The sequence below is a fragment of the Neopsephotus bourkii genome, unplaced genomic scaffold (genome assembly GCF_033783945.1).
Source record: "Neopsephotus bourkii isolate Nb327-2 ecotype Australia unplaced genomic scaffold, CSIRO-AGI_Nbou_v1 NB_1031, whole genome shotgun sequence".
Lineage (NCBI taxonomy): Eukaryota > Metazoa > Chordata > Aves > Psittaciformes > Psittacidae > Neopsephotus > Neopsephotus bourkii.
The window spans coordinates 313,020-322,173 of record NW_026901520.1 but is presented as its reverse complement, the minus strand read 5'-3'; the positions used below and the strand labels follow the sequence as shown (position 1 = coordinate 322,173).

Sequence of the window (9,154 nt, the reverse complement as noted above, 5' to 3'; positions counted from 1 at the left end):
CATGGGGCTGTGGGGGGCAAAATCTGCAGGCGCGGGGAAAGGGGGAGGGGGAATAGCACGGCAGGGGGCGGGGCCACTGGGGCGGGGCCGCGCAGCATCCACCAGCTCTGATTGGGTAGGGCGGGGCCGCGGCATCGGCATAGGCCAGCGCGGATGGGGCGGGGCTGGGCGGCACCTGCGCAGTGCGGAGCGGTGAGTGGGGGGGGGGAGGGCGGCCGGGAGCGGGACGGGGCTGCGCTGTATTGACACCCCTGGGCCGGGCCGGGCCGGGCCGCGCCGGGCCGCGCCGCGCCGCGCCGCACATGGCCCGTGAAGGGGCTGGGCCGCCACCTCCCGTAGGGAACGTGTCCCGCCGGTGCCATTGCCTCGAGGGGAGCCGGCGGTGAGGCCTGGTCGGGGCCGGTGCTGCTCTTCGTGCATAGCGGCACGGCCCAGGCGCTGAGGGCGCAAGGCCCGGGCTTTGCGGCTGGTGCTGGTGCTGAGGTGATTCCCCCTTCGCTCTAACGCCGGGGCTCGGCCTGCGCCGGGCCGGGCTGGGCGGTGAAGGCAGTTGCCTGGCAGCGGTGTTCCGGAAGTGAGCGGCAGCCGGGGCTCTGTGGTGGGCGCCTGCCGGCAGGGTGTGGAACAAGGTGCTCGGCGGACAAGAGGCCCTTTCGCTGTGCGGGTTTAAACACGAGTTCAACCAAACGGGAGTGGTTTGGGTCCGCCTTGAGCACGAGGGCGGGCTGGTGACCCCGAGCCCCCTGTGTACCCGGGTGGCTGTGGTGTGGTTCTGCACTGTTAAAAGTGGGTTTATCTGCAGCGTACGTGCTTGGTAGTCGAAGGGTTGAGTTTTAAACTGCTTAGCTATATTGGCACAAGCTTGCATATGGCTCTCTTGCCGGGGAACTAATGAAATTACTGTTAAACAAAGCCAGGGAGTGAAAACTGAGCAAGTGGAATTTTGTATATAAACACTGTTTGGAATATTGCCTTCAGATGTTTGTGGTTGCCTAAGGCTCGCGTTAGAAGTAATCTTTGACAAAGCATCAACACTACCCACCTCTCAAGATAGCCGAGGTTTACACTGACAGGTTCTGCAGGCACACTTTCTGAGGGGCAAGTTAGTTATTTTTACAGTGTTTTGCTGCTAGAACTAACCCAGTACCAATAGGGTTGAGAGGCGAAAAGTATGGCTTTACACTGATAGTGTTTCATTCGCTTGCCAGAGGAGTGTAATCTGCATGGGCATTGCTGTGGGTTGAGCTGTCTGGGTGAGGAGGCTGCTGCAGCACACAGCCCTGGTAGGAAGCCTTCTAAGTGCAGATAAGTGTCTCTCTGGTGTTAGACACACCCTGTCGTTTACAGAACCTGGTTTCTGCTCTGTGTGAGCCTCTTGAATTAATTTGTGCTCTGGCAGTAGCATTATTAAAGGATGGACTTCCTTTGCTCCTCTGTTTCCTTCCGAACCCTGCTTTAAAATGACCAGCCTGGATGGTGTTGGTGTTTTCCACAGCCTCCAAAGCATTCCTGTGGTGAAAGCATCCGAAATACTGTCCCAGGCACTTTTCTGTGGAGGTGAGAGCAGTGTCAGCGCTCCGTGTGGCCACATAGTTACTGCATCTGAAGGGTTACAAACATGATCCTTTAAAAGGAATAAGCTGGAAACCAGCAGTTCCTGGTGAGCTGTCAGAGCAGCCCTTGAACCCACAGCTCCATCCCCGCACCCCAAAGCAGCACAAAACCAGTGTTTGTGCTAATGCTTGCTGCCTCCTCCCTCTTTATAGTTGAGAATCTCTTTGTCCTGAGCAATAAACGACCTGAAAACCTCTCCAGCACCCCCAACCTCTCTCTGCTTTTACTTGGCAAAGAGGTGGAAGAATACTTGCGTGCAGCTGAGGTCAAGCTGGGCCGGTGTGGCTCAAAACACACCTCAGCTACGCAGGGAGTATTTGTGAGGCACTGGATTATTGGGATAAATTTAGGGATAATAGTCAGCCTTTCTATGTGCTAATCCTCTCTGCTACTGACGCCCTCTCTGGCTTTTATAACCCACCTCTGCTCTCTTAACCACTCAGCTTTCCCCTCTGAGCAATGATGTTTAACTTGCACTCGTGAAGTAGGTGAATCAGCTTTAATTAGTGTTTGTTGAGCACTTTGTTGGTAAGTTCCCTATAAAGCTGGTTACTATTTCTTATGAGCACACAGATATTCTTAGCACCTGCAGTGAAAAATGACACAGCACTGGGGATCTTCTGGGAAACAGCCCCTGCAAGGAGACGGTGTGTGCTACCAAAGGCTTTGTCAGCTCTCTTCTGGCTTTGGTTCACAAGGCAGCTTGCTGCTAAAGTGCTGACTCAAATGCGCCCCAAAAACACTGGAGGCACTGGGAAATCTTCAGTGTCCCTGGAAGTCAAGCCCTGCTTTTGTAGAAGATCTGTAGCTCTTGCTCCTTTGCTGGGTTTCTTGCGGAGCCTTTGCTCAGGGTTTGGTGCTGCTCTGTGTGTGTGTGTGCCATCAGCTGTGCAGGCAGAGCGCCTCACCCTTGCTTCGAAATGCCTTGTTTCAATGATTCAGCAAGTGCTGCCTTAAGTTATCCTGTCTGGGGTAGGGAGGGCTTGGGTGGGTGATGACCCTTATGGGCTGCACCCATCATACAGAACTGTTTGGTTGTCAGAGGGGAAGGGTAGGGCTCTGTCCTTCCCTGTGGGCAGCCAGGGTCAGTATCCCTCCCCCTATCACACAAGCAAAGGAGTCTTTGCCACCAAAGCTGTGTGGTGGCAAATCAAACTGAAGAACTTTGTGAAGGGTAACGAAGACATGAATTGGAAGGGCTATGGCTGTGGTCATTCTGCAGTGCTGTGTGGGTGCCCTTTGGGCAGGATGAGGAGCTCTGTTGTATTTTGGGGAGAGAAGGCTGTTAATTTAGCTCAGAGTTGTCACCGCCATAGTGGTGTAGGGGTGGCCAGCCGGAGGATGCTAAAATGAAATGCAGGGCTGGAAAAGCCTCCCAGTCCATGCCCCTGTCTTGAGGGGAGATAACCGGCTTCAGACGGGACAGCAGTGGGTGTTAGTGCGGATTTACATGGGGTAAGTTCCCTCTGGGACTTGATGAAATTCCAGCCTGAAAGAGGTTGACACCTTGTCTAACTTGCCCTTACAGCGAATGAAGCCGGTTGCATTGTCCCTTGCCTTCATAAAAGGGCAAGCCCAATGGGTGGTTCTCCTTGAATGCCAAGAGCTGGTAATGACCCTGAAGGGAGCAGGGATGGAGAAACCCTTCAGCAGCTGTGTGGAGCTGTGTTTTACACTGGGTGAGACCCAGTCCTGGGCATGGCCTTGCAGTGCAGAACTGGGAATTTTATGTTCTTAAATCATAGAATCCCAGCCTGGTTTGTGTTGGAAGGGACCTTAAAGCTCCTCCAGTTTTAGAGGCAAACTAGAGCAGCTTGCTCCAAGCCCCTGTGTCCAACCTGGCCTTGAACACTGCCAGGGATGGGGCAGCCACAGCTTCTCTGGGCACCCTGTGCCAGCGCCTCAGCACCCTCACAGGGAAGAGCTTCTGCCTAAGAGCTCAGCTCAGTCTCCCCTCGGGCAGGTTCAAGCCATTCCCCTTGGCCTGTCCCTACAGGCCCTTGTACCCAAGCCCCTCTCCAGCTTTCCTGCAGCCCCTTTAGGCACTGGAGCTGCTCTAAGGTCTCCCCTTCAGGAGCCTTCTCTTCTCCAGGCTGCCCCAGCCCAGCTCTCTCAGCCTGGCTCCAGAGCAGAGCTGCTCCAGCCCTTGCAGCATCTCCATGGCCTCCTCTGGACCTGGTCCAGCAGCTCCATGTCCCTCTTGTGCTGCTGCCCCGGAGCCGGATCAGGACGGGGGGGGGGGGGGGGTTAGCTCTTCGGAGCTCTGGTGTCACAGTGCTGACACACATTGCATTTTACTCCAGTCCCTGGTTTTCCTCGGTATCACCTCTTGTCTAGAGAGCTTCCCCCCTGTGCTGCATTAGTGTGCTTGATCCTTGGTTTTGCTGTTTCCAAGTGTGATTCTCTGCATTGTTGTCTTTGTTTTCATTGATTCATGGGTGTTTTTGGACCTTTTCTTCAGTTTGTCAATTCCTATCATGACCTCTGGAGTGCTCCCAGCTCTTAACTGCTGGGCATCCTTTCAGCTTTTATAAAAGGACTTTATCTTTCATCGCTCAGGCCATTAATGAAAAGAATGAATAGAAGCAGACCTGGACTGAGCTCTCAGGGCCTGTACGTGCGGTTTTCTCCTGCTGTGACAGGGAATCGTTGATCCCCTGAAGTGTGTATGTGGAAATTGCTTTGTTGTGTGTTTTATTCCTTAATAATAAGCAGTGTACCTCATTAAGGTGAGCTTGTTCTTCTGATTTACCCTCAAAGTGTTGGATGGATAGAGTGAAAAGTCTGCTTTAATGTCATGGTGCTAGTTGGAGGTGTGATGGGTAGATCTCTCTAGGTGGGGATTTGTGCCCCATTTCTGAAGACTTAAGAGATTTTTAAGAGCTTTTAAAGAGCCTCATGTAACTGGGGCTTCTTGCTAGTGCTCACTAGGACTAGCATCAACTGAGAGCTCCCTGGGTGTCTGCTGTGGTAGCAGAGGGAATGCATGGGGGCAGTTTGTGCCCATAGCATCCTGCTTCCCATTGTTTCTCCACAGATCTGTCCTCAGTGGAGTTAGTCATGTTTGTGTGACTAAGGTAGTAAAAATACGTGTTCCTCCTCAAGGAATTCCAAGTTCCCCATGTGGTTGCTCTGCTCTGGAAAAAGTAAAAAGTTGCTTGCTCTGGACAAGTTACTTACACTCATTTTTATCCCCAGATAGCGTGCCGCTGTGGGAGCAGTTGCAGGAGCCTCCTTCCACCAGGGCTCAGTGTGGACTAATCATAAGGAAAAGGAGTTACCTTAGCTGAAGAAAACATCACTATCCAACCAGGACCAGCTCTGACCACCCCTGAGCTCTGTAAGTACCAGGCTGCTGTGTCCACCTTTTTGTGCTTTAAGAGCTCTGTCCCTTTCTGAAGTGCTTTTCCACCTGCTCTACCATCTTTGTGTATTGCTGTAACAGTGGGGTGAACTTTGGACCCCACTGAATTCAAGGACAACGCAGGATTCCTTTATGGTTGTCATCTCTTCGACCTCTCAAGGTTGGTAACTTGAGGTACGTGGCCACAGTTGTTCACTCAGGCTGTGCTTTGTGGGCATCAGCAATGGGATGGAGAAGCTGTGCCCTGTTTATTCTCCTTTAGTGGTCCACGGCTGATGGTGGGTGCCCTGAGTCAATTTCAGTTCCAGGGGAGAAAGTTCAGCTTCCCTGAAGCATTCCTGTGGTTTCTGTTGGATCCTTACTTTGGGGGGGGGGTCTGTGTGCTGTAGTTAAATACTAGCAGAAAGGTTGTGTTCCACCCCAGGTTATGCCTGAATCTTGGTGGTGGAAAAGTCCCAAGTCCAGTTTGCAAAGCCCATTGGGCTTTGTGAGGTGCAAAAAGCTGTATTTTATTCTAGAAGGGTGTGTGCTGATAATGCAATAGGATTTTCAGTCAGCAAGTTTGAGTCCTGATTATTCTGCACAGTCAGACACCTTGCCTGAGAATTCAAATGCCTGCTGTGGAGATAGGAAAAGGGAGGTGGAAGGATGACTTGGAAACCTGTGGGTCACTGGGCTGGGTGGGAGGAAGATGCCTGTGCTTCATCCAAAGGAGATACCGAGCCAGGTAAATGCCTTTAAGCATCTAAAGGAAAATGAGGATTTTTTTTTTTTTAACAGCTGCCTACTTTAAACCCAAATAGTTTCTTTAATGAGAGATTTTTAAAGGTTTAACTGTTAATTTTAGAAGTTTTATTTCAAGCATGCTTCCACAAAATTAACTTTTTCCACGCAGAAAGCTTTAATGTCTTCCGTGTTGGTACTCATTTGCAAGGAATCTATGCACAATTATTTCTTATGTACCAGTTAAGTCTATCAGCCAACAGATGTCAAGTGTAGCAAAAATGCTATAATAATATTATGGTCTAATAATAGTTATAATGATTCTAATTACCTGGCACGGCTTTCCAGAGAGGCAGGCTCAGGAATTAGTGCAAAGGAGATGTTTAACCTTGAACTGCAGAAGCAGGGCGCTGTCAGAGGTGCATGGGCTGCACCCCTGCTCCCTGGCACGCATCCCATTCCCTTTATTTCCTCCAGCAGACTGAGAGTAGCCATCTAGTCTGGTTTAAATGTTCAGGCCTCATTCTTGGTGTGTTCAGAGGTGACGAGCAGTGCTGTGGATGAGCACGTTTCTTGAAAGACCTGTGAATGTGAATGACCTGGTCATTTTTAACCTTGTGGTGTGTTCCTTCTGCCTGATGATTGCAGCCAGCACAGATTGCTCTCACCTCAGGAAGGCTGCAGGAGGCTCAGCAATCTTCATCTTTTATGCAGGCTGGTGGTGCTGCTTTCAAGTGTCAGGGAGGCTTTGGCACTTCTGCGCTGTCTGCTGATGGCAGAGGGGGTGTGAGGCTGTCCGGGTGAGCAGCTGGGAGGTGTTTATGCCGGTGGAGGCTTTGCTGTAGGAGGTGAGGAGGACATGTCAGGTAGGAGCCAGGACCTGGCTGGTGCATGAGTGCTGTGCTTCCTTCAGCAGTTGTTCCCTTACAGCCTTATCGGAGCCTCCATCCTACATGAAGGAAGGATGCTCTGTGTGCCAGTCACTCCCAGTACCCCTCTATCATCATGTTTTTTCCTTTAGGAAGAATCCTGGGCTGAATTTTCTGTATTCCATTGTTTTTTGCCTTGCTATGTGCTGTCTGGTGCTGGGGTCCCAGTGCTCATTACTATTGTAGGTCTGGTAAGGTGATGTGTAATGGGTTACCCTTTGCTGCAGCTGTATGTTTTAATGTGATAGGAAGTTGGTGTCCCTGATTAACAAAGGAGAATGCTTTCTGCAGAGGAAGCCTCACATAGACTGGACGTTGACAGCTTGCAATGATTATATGCCAGGTGGAATGGTTTTCCTCTAAATCATAGTTTCACCTGCTGATGAGAACTCATCAGGACCTGTGGGAACTTGGCTGTCAGTTACTGATCCCTGGCATGGGCAGCAGCTGTGAATCTTTTACTGTCTTCCTGTAGAATGGACCCAGAGGTACCCTTTTAAGGTTTTCCTCTTTATTTCCAGCCCACTTCTCCCAAGATCCCTGTGTGCCAGCATGCAGGACACCCTTCTTCAGGGCTTAGGGTGATGAGAGGTCTGCCTTCTTCAGCCTTCTGGGGAGGTTTGCCTGCTTGCTGGACACAGACCTCCACTGGTGCATCCCTGGAGGTGGGACCATCCGAGCTGCAGGGGACAGCCTTTTCCAGGCTCACAGGTGCTAACAGGCTACTCTTGTTTAGAGAAACCAACTTCTCAGAGTAAATTATTTGTCAAAGAACACTTGGCATCACCCCAGATGCAATTAAGGAAAAGAGAGATCTTGAATCTCTTCAAGCCTGAGCTGTAAGGCTCATGCAATATTCACTTGCTTTTTAATGTGCTGCTTTGCTTTGTTCAGCATCAGGCATTGCTGCTAGGATCAGCGCTGACTCACTGACCTGCTTGTGCTTTTACTTACCCTGACAAACCGAAGCTCCCTTTGCTTTTCTCCTCCCTGCAAAAGCACTACATTTCTCATCCTGCCACAAGAGCACCTTTCTGCATCCCTTTTCTTAGCTCATAGAGTCCAGATTTGCACTGCTCTGAGTTGGCTGCAAGGTTGCCCAGAGAAGCTGTGGCTGCCCCATCCCTGGCAGTGTTCAAGGCCAGGTTGAACAGGGCTTGGAGCAAGCTGCTCTAGTGGAAGGTGTCCATGCCTGTGGCAAGAGGATGGAACTGGATGAGCTTTAAGGTCCCTTCCTACTCAAACCGTTCTAGGATCCTGATTCACTTCCCTACATCTGGTACAGCTCTGGCTGGGTTTCCAAAAGGTGATCAGAGCTCCCCTGTGGGCAGAGGAGTGCTGGCACCTCCCCAGCTTGCCAGGCTGTGCCAGCCACCTCAGCCCCTGGATGGGGTGACATCCTCGGGGATGCTGCCTGTTCTCTGCTGCCGCTGGTGCGTTCTCTCTTCTTCTGGTTTCTGGTACACGGAGAACTGTCTCAATGAGGTCTAGAAGAGCCCTCTGGCACCTCTTTACCTCCACACTGCCTCCATGTCTCGTTTCAGACTTCACCTGTAAACTGTTTGCCTATGCTGAGCACCGTGCTTCTGAGTTTCACTCTGCAAGAATATGATTTAATTTGTAGATGTTTTTGGATGGTATTTGAATAATACAGTGTGAAGCTGTATTTCATTTACTGCAGTGATCACCTAATGCAGGCTGATTGCAAAGGCAGGCTGTGCACTACTGTGGGCTTTAATTAAATTTTGTTTTTCAAATAAGCATCAACAGACAGACAATAACAAATGGTGGACAATACGCATACAGAACAAAGTCACTCTTTTCCAAGACTGTGGAAGTGAAAATGTATAGCCCTTAAAATGGACTTGGCCTGCTCACAACTTCTGCTTTAGTGCAGTTACTCACTTGAGGGTTTTTTTTCCCCTCCTTCTTACTCTTAATTAAGTTTATTGATCTCTTCCTGCCCACAAAATAAACTGTTACACTATGGAAAGCTTCCATCAGGAGCCTTGGGTGATCTAAGTTCTGCTGCGAGCTCTGCACTTGGTTTTAAATGTTGCATTGTTGCTTAATGTGTTATGGCTTGTAGAGATGGGACCTCCTCAGGGTTATAAAACTGAAGGGCTTGTTCCTTCTGGAAGGAACAGGGGCTGGAGGGCTGGAGATGCTTGTTCCTTTGAGGGAAGAAGAGAGCTGCACTCTGGGAAGATACCCCCGCAGGCCTGATCCAGCTCTGGGGCAGCAGCACAAGAGGGACCTGGAGCTGTTGGAGAGAGTCCAGAGGAGGCCATGGAGATGCTGCGAGGGCTGGAGCAGCTCTGCTCTGGAGCCAGGCTGAGAGAGCTGGGCTGGGGCAGCCTGGAGAAGAGAAGGCTCCTGAAGGGGAGACCTTAGAGCAGCTCCAGTGCCTAAAGGGGCTGCAGGAAACCTGGAGAGGGGCTTGGGACAAGGGCTTGTAGGGACAGGCCAAGGGGAATGGCTTGAACCTGCCAGAGGGGAGACTGAGCTGAGCTCTTAGGCAGAA

General features: G+C 51.0%; 1 long non-coding RNA gene across 1 annotated transcript; it reads left to right on the top strand.

The window, feature by feature from the left end:
* The first annotated feature begins 789 nt into the window (after positions 1-789).
* On the top strand, positions 790-7,704 carry LOC133216131 (uncharacterized). Its single transcript, XR_009726563.1, has 4 exons — positions 790-1,283; positions 4,813-4,954; positions 6,416-6,549; positions 6,879-7,704. It is a non-coding gene; the product is annotated as an uncharacterized LOC133216131 (long non-coding RNA).
* The last annotated feature ends 1,450 nt before the right edge of the window (positions 7,705-9,154 follow it).